At 37.8% G+C, this 20,560-nt stretch overlaps 1 long non-coding RNA gene across 1 annotated transcript in view; it reads left to right on the plus strand.

Annotated features, from left to right (window-relative positions):
* Window positions 1-14,467, plus strand: part of LOC131384182 (uncharacterized) — a 59,343-nt gene extending 44,876 nt beyond the window's left edge. The window contains exon 3 of the long non-coding RNA XR_009214770.1: window positions 14,265-14,467. This is a non-coding gene — a long non-coding RNA (uncharacterized LOC131384182). The remainder of the gene's footprint in view (window positions 1-14,264) is intronic.
* Window positions 14,468-20,560: the final 6,093 nt, after the last annotated feature.

Consider the following 20,560-nt stretch of genomic DNA (forward strand, 5'->3'; position numbering starts at 1 on the left):
TGTTATTGATACAACGGGAGAGGATTTTGTTTCTTTTTTCTTTTTTTTGAGACAACCATCAAATTGAGAGGTGACAGTCTGCTGGCCGTCCTCACGGCCCTCGCTTGCTCTCGGCGCCTCCTCTGCCTGGGCTCCCACTTTGGTGGCACTTGAGGATCCCTTCAGCCCACCACTGCATTGTGGGAGCCCCTTTCTGGGCTGGCCAAGGCGGGAGCCGGCTCCCTCAGCTTGCAGGGAGGTGTGGAGGGAGAGGCGCGAGCGGGAACGGGGCTGCGCGCGGCGCTTGCCCGCCAGCTGGAGTTCCGGGTGGGCGTGGGCTTGGCGGGCCCCCCCCACTCAGAGCAGCCGGCTGGCCCTGCCGCCCCTGGCAATGAGGGGCTTAGTACCCAGGCCAGCGGCTGCAGAGGGTATACTGGGTCCCCCAGCAGTGCCAACCCACCGTTGCTGCGCTCGATTTCTAACTGGACCTTAGCTGCCTTCCCGCCGGGCAGGGCTCGGGACCTGCAGCACGCCATGCCTGAGCCTCCCACCCCCTCCATGGGCTCCTGTGCCGCCAGAGCCTCCCGGACGAGCGCCGCCCCCTGCTCCACGGCGCCCAGTCCCATCAACCACCCAAGGGCTGAGGAGTGCGAGCGAACGGCAGGGGACTGGCAAGCAGCTCCACCTGCAGCCCGGGTGTGGGATCCACTGGGTGAAGCCAGCTGGGCTCCTGAGTCTGGTGGAGATGTGGAGAACCTTTATGTCTAGCTCAGGGATTGTAAACACACCAATCAGCACCCTGTGTCTAGCTCGAGGTTTGTGGATGCACCAATCGACACTCTGTGTCTGGCTGCTCTGGTGGGGCCTTGGAGAAACTTTGTGTCCATACTCTGTATCTAACTGATCTGATGGGGACGTGGAGAACATTTATGTGTAGCTCAGGGATGGTAAACGCACCAGTCAGCGCCCTGTCAAAATGGACCACTGGGCTCTACCAATCAGCAGGACGTGGTGGGGCCAGATAAGAGAATAAAAGTAGGCTGCCCGAGCCGGCAGTGGCAACCCGCTCGGGTCCCCTTCCACGCTGTGGAAGATTTGTTCTTTCGCTCTTTGCAATAAATCTTGCTACTGCTCACTCTTTGGGTTCACACTGTTTTTATGAGCTGTAACAGTCACCGCGAAGGTCTGCAGCTTCACTCCTGAAGCCAGCGAGACCACGAGCCCACTGGGAGGAACGAACAACTCCAGACATACCGCCTTAAGAGCCGTAACACTCACTACGAAGGTCCGCAGCTTCACTCCTGAGCCAAAGAGACCACGAACCCACCAGAAGGAAGAAACTCAGAACACATCCGAACATCAGAAGGAACAAACTCTGGACACGCCACCTTTAGAACTGTAACACTCACCGCGGGGGTCCGCGGCTTCATTCTTGAAGTCAGTGAGACCAAGAACCCACCAATTCCGGACACAAAATCAAACCCCAATATATCTCCACTGTCTTGCACTTGGCCAGGTGAGTCCTGAAATGTGTCTTCCTGAGAGCCCTTGTTGCACTTCGGTGCCCATTTACTTCTGAAGCTGTGTAGTGATATATCAAAACTATCTCTTTTAAAGCAGAATCCATTTTAAATAACAGTATCCTGTCTTTAAAAGTTTCCAGTTATCTTAACAGTCTAAGAAAAGCTGAAATACCTGCTATGGGCAGCAGGGTTTTGACTACATTTCACACATTATTAATCTGACGATGTTCCCTCATAGACTCTGGGTAGTTTGGTTGCACTTTTGCTTTTCATATGCACTTTTAAACTGTGAAACGTGGCTTCCCTTTCTCTTGAGAGGTGACTGTGTTATCGTTGGTGTGAAATGATCCTGTTTATAGTTTGATGTCAGCTTGTTAAATCTGAGAAGTGATTATGGGGTTCTTTGGTTTGAGAAACATGTTAAAATATTGTGAGTATTGCCATTTGTGAATTCACATTACTCCATGCAGATTGCACCCTTTTTTCTTCCCCCCACCCCTTTTTTTTGAAATAGAGATGAGAGCTTTTAAAATTATTCTTTAAGATGCTACATACTCTATAAGAGAATGTGAAATGTAACTCTAATAAATATTCATCTAATCTGCAGGACTTGTACACAGAGTTTATCACCATTTCAATTTCAAGCTTTCATTATCTGCCTCCAGCACTGTCACTCTGGACTAGCTCATTTCCCCCCCTTTGATAGCGACAACAAAAGACCTAGGCCCTTTTTATATTTCATAGTTATGTTTAGGCTTAGTAAAAAATCTTATAACATTCATTCACACATGCTTGTCTCATGGGATAAGGTAACCGTATCATTTGCTTCAGTTCTTTTCCTTTTCTTGTTTAAATTCTGAGGCTCTTCTATTTTATTTCCAAATTCATTTTCTTTAGTACATCCAATTCTCTCCGGCACTCCCATGAACAGCTGTGGGTGGTGATGGGGCGATGTACTGAGATAGTGCTTCAGCACTCTGAGCATCCCTTCTGAGCAGCTTTATAGAACACGGGAAAGCATCGTATAGCTCTGTGGCAGATGGACTTTCAAATAGCATTAACCGAGATCTTTCCCTTTCATATCAGGAAACACAAGCTATATACCCTACTTAGTATGCTGACATTTCACAGTTGATATCCTCATATATTTTCCTTTTCACTTGATGGGCAGGGATGGGAATTGAGGTGCTCTTTTCAAACAAAACATGCCTTTCCTTTTAGTATTGCTGAATATTGACTACAGCAAATCTATTTGGCTGAATTCTACTTGTTTTCTATATTCCTACATTGTACACTTAATGCAGTGACTACCAAGCATTGGGAAAAATGCTAAATAGTTCTCCAAGAGTTCACTACCTGTTTGGCTCAAGGGTTGCTATACTTGAATATACATTTAGTTTAGAAATTTAAAAAGTAACTTTTCTGCCATCTTTCATTTCTTTTTCCCTCCACTAGTGTGAATACTTGTGTTTTATTGATTTATAAATGTCACAGAAATGGGTGCTGAAAGAACTCCTGGACAGTTTGATGATGTCAAATATGGTGTTTACAAAATCTTGACAGTGAAGGGCATTATTACCTGGTTTAATTTATGTCCTGTGTTTTGAACTTGTTTTTACTTTGTACTATGGAACAATTAGACAGCCAAGCATTTTCCCAAATGAAAAAAAAATGAGTTTTGCTGAAGAGAGGAATTGCACTTGCGTTTTAAGCTTCTTTTTAAAAGGCAGTTTGAAATATCAAAAACTTTCAGCAGAAATATCTCATGCTTGTTTTCAGCCCTGCAGTAAATTTGGTTATGGAAAATTTAATACAGTCTGTGTGGAGAGTCTGGAGATAAGTAAGTGTGTTGTTTCCTCTTGGGTAACTCCAAATTGTTTTCTTTAAACTTGTGATTTAGCAGGTAATCCTCCAGGTGAACCTTGACAATCTGGTTATACTGTGACGCCAGGACCTCTGAAAGTAGCAGGTGATTGGCTGGCTTCCTCACCACTTGCAGCCCTGGGCCTCAGAGAGAGAGACATGGGAGTGTTTATAATGAATTTCAGTGAGGGGTTTATTTAGATTGAAAAGTAACATGTATGGTCATAAGAGAAGTTTTGCAGGGGTTTAGGGCCCATTATTGAGTGGCAGTTTTGAAAATTTCAAGTGTACAGGAATAACCCCCCGTGTCACCTCTCCAGCTTATTCGAAGGGGAGACAAATGCTTATGAAAGGTTTAAGAAAACATTGTCCTCCAAGAAATATAGAGAAGAATCTGGGATAGAGGATGGTTTGAAATCAATGACCCTGATGGTTTTGTGGTAGCAGGAAGTGGGTTTTGCTAGAAGCAAATGAGAAGAGCAAGAACAGGTTATTACTTATGACAATAGCCAACATTTTCAGGCCCATAATTATATGTTAGATACTAAGCTAACCATTTTGTGTGTATACTCACTTATCAATCTCAAAATTCTATAAAGTAGGAGCTATTTTTCCTGTTACACTGGTGGGAGAATTGAGACTCAGATAACTGTGATAGGCAAAATAATAACCTCTCCAGAGATATTCATATTCTAGTCCCTGGAATCTGTGAACATGTTATCTTACCTAGCAATGGGGAATTGGCAGATGTGATTAAGTTTAAGGACTTTGTGGTGAGGGGATTATCTTGGCTTATGTGGGTGGGTTTCATTGAATCACATGGGTCATTAAAAGGAGGAGAATCATTCCTGTCTATGATCAATGATACAGATGTGATGATGGAAGAAAGTGAGAAAGATGCAATGTTGCTGGTTATGAAGGTGGAGAAATGGGGCCAGGGCTGAGGAATGCAGGAAGCCTCTAGAAGCTGAAAAAGGCAAGAAAATGAATTCTATTTTAGAGCCTTCAGAAAGGAATACAGCCCTGCAAACACCTTGATTTGTGTTCAGTGAGACCCATGTCTGACTTCTGACCTCCAGAACTGTAAGAAAATATGTGTTGTTTTCGACTACTACATTTATAATAATTTCTTATGACAACAATAAAAATAATGCAGCAATGGTCTTTATTTCAGAGTACAGATACCTGGTGGCAGAGCTATGAAAAAAGCTCATATTTAACTAGCTCAGAAGATAGAGCCCTTTACCTCTGTGAAATTTTCTTCTTGTGAAACTACCCATGATTTCTCTCTTCTTCAAACACAGTGTAGAACCTAGAATTGCAACAAAAGTTCCAGGTCCCTTTAAACATAAGCAATGATGTTAAAGTTTGGCTCTGGAAAATCTGCAAGTATTCTGAAGTAGGTGGCACAGGCATGTCAGTTGAAACATGAAACAAAGTAAAACAAAACAAAATGAAACATTGCAAACCAAAGGAACAGGTAAAAAGCGAATGGTCTGAAGGGTCTTTCTGCCTGAATTGAAGATAACTCATTAGGCTTTGGAGACAGAGAAGTCTGTGTTCATCCAGGCTATGACCCTTATTAACTGTCTTGCTCATGGCAAATCATTTATCCTATCTGAGCTGTCTATTCTGTTCAAAATAAAGAAAATGATACAGATGTTAACATGTAGTTTTATGTAATACTAGGATGACATAGATGCTGCACATGCCTGGTTATATTTTTCTTTCTTTCAGCTTTCTCTCCTAAGGTAGGAGAATATTTATATGATTGTTCAAGCTTTAATGTTTAGTTCCGTGCTTCTTTCAGTCTCCTAGGTCTAATCCCAGCTCACCTTTCCATTTTGGAAAGCAATCTTCCTAGAGGCTGCAGGTGCTTGGATGCATCTCCAGATAGTTTCTATACACCCACCATCTGGAGGTATGAAAGCATAGGCTGGTGGTGCCATGAAACTTGTCTTTTTTCTTTCTTCTCCCTAAGTGAACTTTAAGTGAAGATAGTTGATGAGCAATATGCTCCCTAACACCTTCACCCCCAGTTGTTTATCTCAAGGGCTACAATATTGACTTGGTTCCTTCCTCTCCTCCAACTCCTTTTCCTTCTACATTTTTCTCTTGATATTATTATAAAATTCCTACTTTCTTCTACTTTGTTTCACATTTCATAATGTGAGTTGGTGTGAAATTAGCTTTGATAAGTGGAATACTACCATACTTTTAACTGTGGGACATATACTCTATAGAAATAAGTGACACTTCTTATACTTACACCTCAGAGTAAACTTATGGGCTGAACTTTTAAGTGGGAGGCGGGAGAAGGGGGAAAAAAAACTGTATGATTAGGAAATAAACAAACAGCAAAAACAAACAACCCCCCCCCCCCCCCCCCCCGCCCCGACCAAATCCCAAACCACACAGAAGGTACAAGAGCTCACTTCTTGTTTAGATTGAGATGTGTCTGGCTAGAGGGGTCACGAATACATTCTTAGCTGATCTTAATACAACTGAATGGTGTTTCTATTCCCTACTACCTTATTGTAATAATTTTATAACACATGAGGTGCCTTTGTTACTAGCAACTTGAAAGGAATTCTTTAACACTTGCATTCATATATTCTTTATTTATTCATTTATTCATAAAAAAATTATTGATTGCCTACTGTCTGCCCAGTATGAAGCTAGGTGTTGGGTACATGGTGGAATATGTTGAAACAAACAGTCGTGGTTCTTGATTTTTTTTTGGCAGAGGGATGTACTCTTGTTGAAGACATTCTAAAAAAAAGAAAACATATAAATGGTCACCTAAGTATTGTAATTATGATTGTGTTAAGGGTTATGGGGCATATACATTTATGAATTGTGGTAGACTTATGATGTTAACTGTGATGAACACACTTTAAGTGGTTAGGGAAGGCGTCTCTGAAGAGGTAATGTTTACATTGATGCTATGTTTAAATTGAGAAGCATAGAAAAAGTGGGCCTCTGGGAAAGTAGGAAGAGTGTTAGACACAGAATAGGGCATTTGCAAATGCCCCAGTGCAGGCAAGGGCTTATTAATGTGTCCACAGATCCTAGTTGCTGGAGAGAGTGAGCTAGGGAGAGAGCTCAAGATGAGGTTGGAGTCATGAGCTAGACCAGGCAGTGCTTTGATAGGCCATGCATAAGAGTTCAGGTTTTATTCCAGTCACAGTAAGAAGCCGTAATAGAGTTTGTAAAGCAAGGGAATGATGTGAATTGATTTATGCCTTATGAAAGCTTGTTATGCAGCGAATGAATTGTAGAGTCAGGAGTCAAGGCAAGGAGACTAAAAAGACTGTAATCCATGACATAAAAGGATTTCCAACCTGCCCCTGTCCCCCTAGTCTGCACTGTAGTGAGTGTCTCCTTTTGAAAGAGAAAATGCCAGATTATTGTCTTTAGAAAACGACAGAGGAGCTGCATATATTTGTATTATCTTTTATCAAGAATGCAAATTGCAAAATATGAACTCCTCACATGACTGGACATAAACAACAAAGATTTTTGCAGCCTGGTCCTACTGAAATTTATCATCTCTACATAGACCTCTGTGTTTTTACCCCAAATTTGGTAGTATGATTTGGGGGCAAATATCAATTAAGTATGTGAGATGGAAAGTGAAGATACAAACGAATAACTTCTTTAGCATCACAATTTACATGTGAGCCATTTTAAACATCTTCTGACTCTCAGTATAATATACAAAATTCAGGATAAATAGTCAAGCTTATTGGGTATGAAATTATCTCCGGTATAGATCTAGTATCTCTACATATTCCTATTACCTTTGATGATGATCTCACCTTTATATAAGAAGCTCTATTTTGCTCTGAAGACATTACATGGAATTTAAATTTCTTCTAATTTCATTTTGAATTAAAAAACCATCAGTAGTTCTAGTGCAAAACTTGACAATGATGACAAGTTAAGGCTTTATACAGAAAAAAAATTCTTCAAGGAATTAAAAAGCCAATCATCTTACAACAATAAGCACTTACCCACATTTTTTATATGTAGTATTCTGCTTGTCAAAGAAGCTTTAAGAGTCTGCATTAGTGTGTAGAGTTAGTGCCGTGTTGGTGAATTAGAGTTGCTAACTGCCTGAATTGTCAACTGTGCATTTTGGTAGATTTTTGCCTTGAATGCTAATGTGGTCCTTTAAGTATCATTTTGATGAATTTTATTGTTACATTAGAGGCAGTCTGGTTTTTCCAATCAGTCATGTCCACTTCATCACTGTCAATGTGCTACCATAACATTAAATATGACCAGAGGTAAACATTATTGAAAGCTGAGCCTGTTACTGCTGTTTTACAGTAGCGTAATTTTGTTTTTATTTCCTTCGATTTTATGCTGATATGGGTTTCAGCAGTATTTGCCTGCAGCCTCTTTCAACTTTTCCTTTTAATTAAAAAGCCTAATTGGTAGTAATAAAAACTTCCAATTAAGTCTTTTAAATAAAAACTGAAAGCTGAAAGTGGCTGCGGTTGCAGATAGAGGCTGGTACTGACATGTTCACTATGGAGGATACTATTACTACAGGAAAATTTGTGGTTGATGGGTTCAATTTGAGACCTGTGAGTTAAGAGAAGTGGATCTTGGCAAAGCTACTCAAGCAGACAATTATGCAGTTAAACATCCATGTTTTTTGGGGGTCTTTGTTTTTGAGGCAAGAGAGGTACTGAAGGAGATCTTAGATCAATTCTTTTTGTAGTGATAGGTTCACTAGATAAAAAATTTCAGTAATATTGCATTTTTAACAATACAAATAAAAGATTCAAGTATTTAAACAAATTGATAAAATATTCTAGCTTATTTGTTATTTTCATTTTGGTATAAAATAATTTAAAAGTTTTGGCTTTATTTTCCTTTATTTCTTGCATTACAGAAATGTGCTAGAAAAAGCCTGCCATGGAGCCTAGGATTATACAGTCTGTAATTGGACAGAGTGGTGTACAGTTTGCTGATTCTTGTATACTAACTGAGTAATAAAAGACTAAAATAAACATTTCATACTATATGAAATGTATAAATATGTGACTTTCTGGGATTTTCCTTTAAAAATAAATGTTAGATATCCAATTTTTGTTTTTTTTTTTTTGAGACGGAGTCTCGCTCTGTCACCCAGGCTGGAGTGCAATGACGCGATCTCGGCTCACTACAACCTCCGCCTCCTGGGTTCAAGCCAACTCTCCTGCCTCAGCCTCCCGAGTAGCTGGGATTATAGGCACATGCCGCCTCACCAGGCTGATTTCTGTATTTTTAGTAGAGACAGGGTTTCACCATGTTGGCCAGGCTGGCCTGGAACTCCTGACCTCAGGTGATCCACCCACCTTGGCCTCCCAAAGTGCTGGGATTACAGGCGTGAGCCACCATGTCTGGCCTAGATAGCCAATTTTTAATTCCTATTAGCTCATAGTATTATGTGTTTTGGGAAACAGGAAAGATACATCAGGGAGTTGGATTCATAGGAGGGTATTTTAGCTTTGCTCTATAATTAACTCTTCGTTGATTTCATATATTTTGGGAAGATTAAAGGAAGAGCATTTTCTGAGTCTGAATATTTTACTATATTTCACTTGAATAAAATATTATTTTAAATAACTTTTTATCTTGTGATCACTAACTTAACTCATACTTATTTTAAAAATTAGCTTTTATTATCTGTTTGTTGTTATATCTGTTGCATACAGAAAACTTGGAATGTATAAAAAATCAAAATTATATGTAATATTACCTGAAACCACAGTTAACATTTTTTTTATATTTCTGTCCATTTTTTAAAGTGCTCTTTATGCACACAGACACACATACACCCACAGGCAAAAATAATAAAATTAGGATTGTATTATTTATAATGTTTTATTTATTCCTTTTTAACTTAACATTATATTTAAACATTTCCTCTTTTCAAAGACATACGTATGTATCCTAATTTATTTGACTGGTTTCTAATTTTTGGACATTTGGGATTGAGAAGCTAAATACCATAGGAGCAAAGAGTCAGGTTTTGAAATCATGCTATCTGGATTTTAAGTTTTATTTCCAAAATCTACTAGCCACATGATCTTGGACAATTTCTTTTTCTGAGCTTTTGTTTCCCCCTGCATAAGATGCAGAAAAGCACAGTTTGCACCTCATGGAATAGATATGAGGCTTAAATGGTTAATGTATGTAAAGGTGTCATAGCACATAGTTAGCACTACATACAAATTAACTATGATGTTTCCAATTATTTTCTATTTTCAGTAATTTATACGTTTTGTATATTTCTACTTAAATTAGCAAAATTAACTTATTTCCTATAGTCCTTCATCATACAAGATGCCTCTAGAATAATTTATTCACATCTTTAATTCTATATTAGAAAGGTTTGGGAGTTTATTTTCTATGGGGCCACATATTTATTGTTAAGGTTATTGTTAAATGTTTTATATTATATTTGGTGGCTATTCTGAATGAAATATTACCTCTTTTTTTTCTTTCTTTTTTTTTTTTTTTTGAGATGGAGTCTCGCGCTCTTGCCCAGGCTGGAGTGCAGTGGCGCGATCTCGGCTCACCGCAAACTCTGCCTCCCCGGTTCACGCCATTCTCCTGCCTCAGCCTCCCGAGTAACTGGGACTACAGGCACCCGCCACCACTCCTGGCTAATTTTTTTGTATTTTTAGTAGAGACAGGGTTTCACCGTGTTGGCCAGGATGATCTCGATCTCCTGACGTCATGATCCGCCCGCCTCGGCCTCCCAAAGTGCTGGGATTACAGGCGTGAGCCACCGCATATCTCTTTATTGCATTTTCCAATTGCTTGTTGTTTGTAAACCCGTTATTGATTTCTAGAAATTGATCCTATCCAGCAGTTTGCTAAACTTTTAGTAATACCTGAAATTAAATATTACTTTAATGACATAAGGAGCCTCTTGGTAAAATAGTCTGCTTCTCCTCCTTTCAAAAATTAATATTTTTATAGATTTTAGCCTTTTTTAACCTGATTATTGTTATTTTTAGATTTCTGTTTTCCTTTGAGTCAATTTTCGATTTCACATGTGTTTTTCCAGAAAATCATCTATTTCATCAATTTTTTCAAATATCTTAACGTACAATTTTGCATTTAATGCACAGGTAGTGAAAAATTATTTGTTATCAGAGCTACTTTTTTTTTTTTTGAGACGGAGTTTCACTCTTGTTGTCCAGGCTGGAGTGTAATGGTGCCATCTTGGCTCGCCGCAACCTCTGCCTCTCAGGTTCAAGCAATTCTCCTGCCTCAGCCTCCTGAGTAGCTGGGATTACAGGCATGCACCAGCACACCCAGCTAAGTTTCTATTTTTAGTAGAGATGGGGTTTCTCCATGTTGGTCAGGCTGGTCTCGAACTCCCGACCTCAGGTGATCCACCTGCCTTGGCCTCCCAAAGTGCTGGGATTACAGGCGTGAGCCACTGCGCCTGGCTAGAGCCACTTTTTATATTTAATTTTATTTGCCCATTATTTAATCTTTTATTCTTGGCTAGGTTTTCTAGAGATTTATTAACATTATTATTTTAAAAAATATAAGTTCCTGGATTTATTTTATTGTTTTCTCTGTTTCAATTTTATTTTTACTCTTATTTTTAAAACTTAATTATTTTTTAAGTTTCTCCAGATAATTGACTAGCTCAAGTAATTATTATGAGTATTATGACACTGTTTTCATCATAAATTTGCCTCTGAATATTGCTTTGCTTGCATTTAGTACATCTTGCTATAAATTAATTTTTTTCTCTCATTTTCTCGTATGCTCATAAATTTTAAAAGCGTTTTTTTTTTCTCCTAATGTTTTATACTGCTGTTTACAATTTTCTCATTATTTCTTATCTTGGCTCTTGGTTACTGTGGAAGTTTCTTTATCTGTGAGTCTCCCTGTCACACTGTGCTCTGGACTGCTGCTAGGAGGACCTTTTAAAAAGCAATACACTCTATTTTTTCTAATTAAGTGTATCCACTGACTCTCCATTCTATATGATGTAAAGTCAAAGACCTTAGAAGACACATTGGGCCCTCTGTAATTTAGCCCTAACCTTCATGTGTAATCCTCATCTGCCCTTTTGATCCCATCACCTCCTGAAAATCTACTTCTTATTCCCATTATGTGGCTGCCTTTATTTGGTTGCTCTAATACTCTTACTCTACTTCTCTGGCCACATGCTTTATCATGTGTAGTGCCTTTTGTGTAACTTCTCCTTTATCCCCATCAACAATCCATCCATCCCTCCTGGGTACTGTCTAGAGTTTTAGAGCTATGTGATACAGCACTCACCATGCTCTATGGGCATATGTGCCTCCATTCTTGTCTCCCACAGTTGGCTGTTGATAAGAATAGAGAACAAGTTTTGACTTTTATATCACCATTACAATGAATCATCAAAATAATTGATGAACTTGATGTTCTTAATTTATGAAAATTAAGAAATTGTGATTCAGAGAAGTTAATATTTTCAAAGTCACAGACTAGTCAATAACATAGATAGAATAACTCAAATTTATATGTACTTCACTTATGTTCACAAGCTTTGACAAAAGTATTTCCTTATGGCCAAAGAAAATAGATGAAGGGCAGTGTCTGCCGGTTTAGCTTGAAATAGTCCAATACCAGCACAATACTCATTTAAAGTACTTTCTTCCATATTCCATATTGTGTCATTAGTTTAGTTCTACTCAAATATGTAGTCATATGTATTTTAATATAAAGCAATATTTTTTATTCTCCACTATGAAAAATAGTAATCTTTTACCTGGACTTAATAGTTAACTGTAAATGTTATTCTATGATGAGTCTATCACATTACCATTGTTAGACTAAATTACAAAGAAATGAAGCCATATTTTAAATTGAGCATTGAGGTAATTTCCTTTTTATATTAATTCAGGCTCCCATTGGGGCATAAATATAAATAACAGCAGGGTTGACTTCTTCAGTCACTGAACAGAGGTACCCAAATGCTACTGTAAAGTTGTATGGTGCAAAATTTTTAAGCTAACCTAGGTGAAAATTTCTGTATACTTATCATCTTATTGAGATAGCAAGCCACTTTTCATCAAGTGTGCTGAAAGATTATCTGAGCTCTGGGTCTTTTACTAATTTGGAAAACTTGTCAAAGGACAGTAAAACTCACATTCACAGAAAAAAATCTGTGTAGTAGAATAATCCTTCATATTTATCTTTCATGTGATTATGTTTTATATATAGATTAGCATTCATACAGTATTTAAACTATTTTTTTACATTTTTTTATTGTATGTTTTTTTCCTAGGCTTCTTTTCAGGTGGATAAACCAATTCTTTATTGTCATATTTACCATCTCTAATACCTATTGAACACACTGAGATGATCTAGAAGCATATCATTTGAGTTAAATTCTTTGTAGTTCTTATAGCTGCTGAAGGTCTGATTAATTTGGTGCAAGCTAACTTCCCTGTGCTTGTTACTGTCAACATTTGACTCCATTCATATTCACCCATTCACTTATTTTATTCCAGTCAATAGAATTTCTTCTTATAAAAACCCTCAGGTAGATTGTTAAAAACTTGTTCAACAGTTATGTTATCATTAATCACTTTAACATTCTACACATATTCATAGATCATAGACATCAACAAGAGAAATAGTGTACCGTGATATACACAGTTGGCTATTCCTCATGTGAGATCTTCACTCTGTTGTCTCTTTCCACATGAGTTTTACTTTCCAAGATAATTTCGAAGTTGACTTTGAAGGAAACTTTAAGCAACTGTATTTACTTGACTGTAATTTTCATTATATTATTCCACAACCCCTCCCCTTCTTAGTTCATAGCTTGTCAAATCAGTACTCTGGTGATTTGATTTAAAGATTTCCTTAATATTAGATTTTAAATGATGTAAGGTGGCCACCTGAAGTTATGGTGCAGGACGTTTACATAAAAGAAACAATGAGATTTAGGATCATTTGACTTGCCCTGGCAATAAAACCAGTTCCATAAATAAGCATGTGTGGATATTCTACTAGGCTTAAATTTACTTACTACTAATTTGCAAATTGTGGTTGGGTTAGGATGATTATCACTTTTGCTGTTAAGTTTATTTGATGGAGCTACAGGGATAAAACCAAATAATGAATGAATTTCTGTCATCATCATGAATATCTTTATGTTCCAAGATGGCTCTCTAACTTAGCTATTTTTAGCACTGCATCTGTCTGTTTGAAGGTACTTTAATAAAGTTATTAACCTTTGTAAAGTAAATAAAAAATGATACGGAAATAACCCAAATCAGAATTTTTAGTACTTAAATATTGGCAGAGAAGTAAAAGCAATAAGAGATAAAATTATATGTTCTTGTATTTTATAAATCAAATTTTATCTAGGCCAATTTTATCAGAGAGTTGAACTGATGAAAATTGATTTATAGAAGTCAATTTGTGTGTGTGTGTGTGAATTTCAAACTATTAAACACTGTGTAGTCCATAATGTTACAAAATCATTAAAAAAAAAGAAGAGGAGAAAAGAACATACAACTCTGCATGTCTCCACAGACTTGTGAGTCATAATACCACAAGCTCATCTCCTCTACTGGCCCAGTGACATTAGAATAATGTGTTCTGCCAGCCATGGCTCTTTCCCTTTTGAACATATCTCAAATAGGCATACCTTTAATTTTTCTCATAAAGGAAATGGACAGCAATTTATAGTCATTTATTACACTTGAAAATATTCTACTACAAACTGTTTTCATGGAAAATCATGGATTGCTCAGTATGGAAAAATAGAATACTGTAGATAGAATATGTTTATGCACAAATATGATAAAACCTAATGTCATTCAATTGCCAGCCTTCCTACCCTATTCTCTCTTCTGTTTCCTCTCCCCTCAGACTTCTGCAGCTTACTATGCTTTAGGATTTATTGGGAGAAAAGGTCTTGTCCTGTTTGGAGTCATTCCCACTGAAGCTACTCCCTGGAGTCTTTCCCAGCCCTACTTTGAGCCTGTTTACCTTGGTGCTGTTCCTTGCTGAATATTCCTGGATAAAGTCACTCAATAGGATGCAATGCTGCTCACTTCTCAGCAGAGCCAAGAGAGAGGTAAAAGTAAGTGGTCCACACTTCCATATACTGCCTCCTCCCTTTATTTATTTCTGATACTCTCAGTAAATTAATGCACATTCATCAGACTTGACAAAAGTTTTGTGAGGGTTTCCAGAGATTTATTGTAGTGGGAAGATGAATTCTATCTTCTGACTGCCTCCTGTGTGAGGAGGAAGCACCTTTCTAATGGGGTGTTGGGAATCTGGTCTGCAGGTCTTATCTTTGCTTTCTGGACTTCAGGGCATTTCAATTGTTCCAGAACACCTTCTTTAAATCTCATGGCATGAATATTCATTATTTTAGAGGAAGACCCATGAGACAAATACTCCAAAGTGCATTTGTCTATTTCAAAATTTACTTTAAAGGCAACATAACCTATGTTTTCAGGAAAATATGTCTTTTCCACGGTTTTATCCATATGCCTCCGCTTTATGGTCTGACTTCCAGAAATTGATTATAGCCAAAAGGAGCTCTGCCTGTTGGGAATTTGCCCTTGTTATTCTTATAAGACTTGGAACTCCTGGGGAGAGGGTGGTAGCTTTGAGTATTTTTAACAGTGAAATCCCTTGGAAGCATCATTTATTTTCAAAAGCTCGTATTTTCTTTCTTCTTCCATCACAACTCCTCTTGTTCCTCCCTTCCTCTGTTTTTCCTTGCTAATATGTTTTTAGAGTCTAATATGTATGCGTTATGAAAATAATTTAAATAAAATGTCCTCTAAAAGGTTTCATGAAAGAGGTATCTTTTACGAGAAAGTGAATATGTTGAAAGTGAAATCAGTAATAGGATTTATACACACTTCCATACTGATAATTTGGCTTTAAAAAGTAATGGTTAAGTTAAAAAGATAGTAACTATGACTGGATCATGTGATTAGGCTTTGTGTCCCCACCCAAATGTCATCTTGAATTGTAATCCCCAAGTGTTGAGGGAGAGACCTGCTGGGAGGTGATTGGATCATGGGGGCAGTTTCCCCTGTGCTGTTCTCATGATAGTGAGTGAGTACTCATGAGTTTTGATGGCTTTATGAGGGGCTGCTCCCCCTTAGCTTCTTTTGGACGCTCTTTCTCACCTGTTGACGTGTAAGACGTGCCTCTTCCCCTTCTGTCATGATTATAAGTTTCCTGAGGCTTCCCCAGCCGTGCAGAACTGTGAGTCAAACAAACCTATTTTCTTTATAAATTACCCAGTCTCAGGTATGTCTTTATAGCAGTGTGAATGTTTTAATTAAGGTTTTAGTTTTGGAGAGAGAGGTTGAAAACAAATATCTCTGCTCTGTCTTATCTCTTTCAACCAATTCTCCACATGTTTTGCCTCTAGACCCAGCAAACTCAAATGCTTGGATGAGCTGCTAAGTAGAAATAAAAATGATAATTCTCTTTTATTTCTTCTTTTTCTATGCAGTCATAATAGGTGGATTTTCATTAAACATGGGAAGATAAAAAATGGGAAATGCACTTTCCCTGAACTCTCTCAATGTTCTATAAAATGTTCAATTAATTGTACTTGCCACTGTCCATATTTCTTTTCATATACTTTAGATTGCGTGAGGTCTCTCCCGTGGCTCAGTTAACATTAAGAAAAGAGACCCAATTTATTATTTTTTACTGAACTTAGAACAGCTAGTGAATAAATACCACTACTAATCATTTCATTTGCTTCGTGACCTGTTGTTTAAACTTTTGAGGAACCATAACACAGTAGAAACTAAAACTGTCTTGAAAGAAAAGTCAGCTAGTAGGTAATAGGAATAAAACTTGATTTTTTTTCCATGCCTTCGTGCACCACAGCTAGGCAATGTCTTTCAAGTAGGTCATCAAATCATGTAATAACCAAGCAAGTAATTCCATTCCACATACCACATAGAGAATTAATTAGAATTAAACATTACAAAAGAGGATACTGAAATGGTTAAGAACATGAGGATTTGCACATAGAGAAATTTGGGTATGAATCCCAGCTCTGTAATCTAATGACTATGTGACTTGGAACAAGTTATTTACAACCGAGACACTGAATGTAGAACATCAGAAATAATAAATGGCACACGATGATAGCTCAATAACTCAGTAATGCTATTGTCAATGGAAACCAAACAAGAACATTTTTTCTGTCATTGTTATAATCAAGGGACTATTTTGGCATAATGGAGCAAAGTTCAAAATAGTGATTTCTTTTGTATTTCAGAAAATGTGAAGCTCTATCAGTTTGTATTATTGGAAAGGTGTGTGTGTGTGTGTGTGTGTGTGTGTGTGTGTGTGTGTGTGTATGTTAAGGAGAGAGAGAAAGAACTGGCAGAGTGGGTAGTGATGTGTTCCATCTCGGGTATTCTTAAATGGACTATTTATACATTCTTTGGTGGCAGTGTAATGCAAAGAGCAATGAACTTGGAACAAGAAAACTTAGGTTTCTATCTCAGCACTGTCAACTTTGATTATATTAAATACTTGATTTGCATAGGTGCCTAACAACTGTTTTTTAGATTTAAAGACAAATGAGTTGTTAGTCCTGGAATATCAGGGTTGGATGTAACTTCAGTAGGCTACAATATTTGCTTCTTTTAAAGATCATGACAGAGTGATGAGAACCTGAAAATAAGCTGAGGTCAAGTGGGTGTCCATGTCTGTGAAACTGATGGAGGCTGATAAAAATGTCACATCTTCCAGGTCAGGTGCAGTGGCTCTTGTCTATAATCCCAGCACTTTTGGAGGTTGAGGTGGGAGGATTGGTTGATCCCAGAAGTTTGAGACCAGCCTGGACAAGATAGCAAGACCCTATCTCTGCAAGAAATTAAAAGAAAATATTAACCAGGGGTGGTGACTTTCCCTTGTAGTCCCAGCTATTCAGGAGGCTGAGGTGAGGATCACTGCAGCCCAGGAGGTTGAGGCTGCAGTGAGCCATGATCATGCCACTGCACTTTAGCCTGGGCGAGAGAGCAAGGTCCTGCCTCAAATATATGATCACATTCTCCAAAAAAATTTTTTCACCCGACCTGCAGCCACTAATAGAAACTTCATTGTTACTTAATAATTTACTTTGGTTAGTAATTCCTAAAGTTTTTTTGTCTTAATAATAACTGATGACCCCAGAACTCTTATTTGATTATATCTATTGAAATTGCTGTATTAAAATTAGAACTGAGAAACAAAAAGTATTATAATTAGACCATTACCTGTTAAGATAAATAATATTTTCACAAAAAAGAACTACATTTTTCAAAACTAAAAACAAAATAAGAAGAGTGGTATTTCCCCCAATCCCCCATTTTTGCAAATTTGACTGAAGTTTGACTTAAGACAGCTAGATTTTCATATTTGCCTCTGCATTCAATCTGTTGAGATATCACCTGTCATGTAGCCCTGGAAAACTCTACTATATACTTATAAAAGTATGAGAGTGAAAAAGGAAATTGATGTCTTAGATTTGTTATGAAATAAATTTTGACCTCATGAGCTTCCTGAAAATATTTCAGGGTCTCTTGTGGGTTCCTGGTCCATATTTTGAGAAGCGCTGATATAGGTTAATCATTGTTGCTTTCAGCTGTATTTTTTGAATTCAAAGACCCTTGGTAAGCAAGGTATATTTACTCAACGACTTGGGGTGAATTTATTAAATTCCTGAGTCCTTCTGAGTGGGAGAGATGGAAAGGATAAAAGCAATGTAGACTTGAAGGGAATGTGGCCTTAGAGAGTATGGAACATGGGGGCAATGAATCAATATTAATTTCATTTGCAGTATGCAAACTGGCTCCATTAATTAACAATGTCTTAAATTTGGATCAGTTTCTTAATCTTTCTAACTCTCAGATTCCCCATCTATAAGAGAGGAATAATAATATTTAATTCATGGTGTTGTTGTGATGATTAAATCAGGTAACATACGTAATATGCTTAGCTTAATGTCTGACATATAGTAAGTAGTCCATTATTAAATTGTTGTTTTAATTGTTATTTTATACAGTATTTGACCTGCTTATAAACACAGGTAAATTCTTTCTTCAGAGTTATACTTTTCTGCAGCAAAAAGTATCTTTATACAAAAGCTTTCCATATTTAGAATAATGTCCTTAGGTTAGGATCCTCCTAGAATTACTGGCTCAATGGACATTTTTAAAGCTTTGAATTTATGTTAGGAAATTACTTTTTAAAGGGCTATATCATTACCACTTCTATCAGGAATGTATAAGAGCATTTGATAAGCTTGTATAGATTCTGAGCCCTGGGATATAGGAGTAAGGAAAACAGAGGAGCTGCAGTTTTAAATGTATCAGGAAATATAATTTGTTTAAAGTTTTACAAATTGGATAAGTAAGAAATGAAATGTCTTCTGAGCACAAAGTACCAACGTAAGCACTTGGGAAAATTCGTGTGGTCTTTCGTATATATGAAAGCTTTCTAGTGATTCAACTAGCATTTAATAAAAGTAAATTTATTATGTTTTCCTGAACCCCTAGTACTAAAGATTTTGTTTGGTTTTGGCTGGTGGACATTTATAAGCTTTCATAGCATGGTTTATCAACCTATTTATTTTTGAGGCAGGAGCTTACACTTGGGCAGAATATTCTAAGGGCTCTAAATTTTCTCCTGTTTTACAATCCTGGTAGATATGAGGCAGGTTTGAGGGCAGTATAGAGGAGAGAGTGGAAGTAGTTAGACCGGGATTGAAATTCAAGACAGACATGATGAGACAGATTCTCAACTAGGACTGAGGAAGTAAGAATGTGGAAGAGAGGATCAGATGGTGTTATGGCTGAATTGTGCTTCTTCCAAAATTCATATGTTGAAATCCTAACCCCCAGTATCTCAGAGTGTGACTATATTCAGAGATAGGATCTTTAACAAGATAATTAAGGTTAAATGAGGTCATTGGGGTGGCCCCTAATCCAATATGACTGATGTCCACATAAGAAAAGCAAATTAGGACACAGACACATACAGAAGGGAGACCACATAAGGACACCAGAAGACAGCCATCTAGAGGCCAAGGAAGGCGGCCTCAGAATGACACCAAGCCATTGACTCCTTAATCTTGGATTCCAGCCACCAGAACTATGAGGAAATAAATTCTTGATGTTTAAGATATCCAGTCTGTGGTACTTAGTTAGCAGCCCTAGCACCCTAATACCGATGGGATCTGGAGGAAAGGGTAAGTCAATTCATGTTCCATGAGTTTCTTTCTTTTTTTTCTTTTTTTTTTTTTTTTTTTTTTTTTTTTTTTTTTTTTTTTTTTTTTTTTTTTTTTTTTTTTTTTTTTTTTCTTTTCTCTCTTCTCTTCTCTTTTCTTCTCTTCTCTTCTCTTTTCTTCTTTTCTTTTCTTTCTTTCTTTCACAGAGTCTTGCTCTGTCTCCCAGGCTAGAGTGCAGTGGCTTTAATCTTGGCTCACTGCAACCTCTGCCTCCTGGGTTCAAGCGATTCTCATGGCTCAGCCTCTCGAGTAGCTGGGACTGCAGGCAGGCACCACCACACCGACTAATTTTTGTATTTTTAGTAGAGACAGGGTTTCATCATGTTGGCCAGGGTGGTTTCAAACATTCTGGCCTCAAGTGATCTGCCCACCTTGCCCTCCCAAAGTGTTGGGATTATAGGTGTGAGCCACTGCACCAGACCAGAGTCCCTTTTTATCTTTTTCAACTTCTATTTTAGAATCAGGAGATACTTGTGCATTTTTGTTACAAAGATATATTCAGTGATGCTGAGGCTTGTGGTGTAACTGAAGCTGTCACCCAGGTAGTAAGCATCGTGCCAAACAGGTATTCAATCCTTGCCTGTTGCCCTCTCTTCTCCCTCTGGAAGTCCCCAGTGTTCATTGTTTCCATCATTATGTCCATGTGTATACTAGGGTTAGCTCCCACTTATAAGTGAGAACATGAAGTATTTGGTTTTCTGTCACAGCATTAACTCGCCAAGTATAATGGCCTCCAGCTATATCTGTGTTTCTGCAAAGGACATGATTTCATTCTTTTTTTGTGGTTGTATGTGTACATGGTATATATGTAAACATTTTTCTTTATCCAATCCACCAATGATGGGCACCTGGGTTGATTTCATATTTTTGCTATTGTGAATAACACTGTGATGAACACACA

This window comes from Hylobates moloch, unplaced genomic scaffold (genome assembly GCF_009828535.3).
Source record: "Hylobates moloch isolate HMO894 unplaced genomic scaffold, HMol_V3 SCAFFOLD_9, whole genome shotgun sequence".
Lineage (NCBI taxonomy): Eukaryota > Metazoa > Chordata > Mammalia > Primates > Hylobatidae > Hylobates > Hylobates moloch.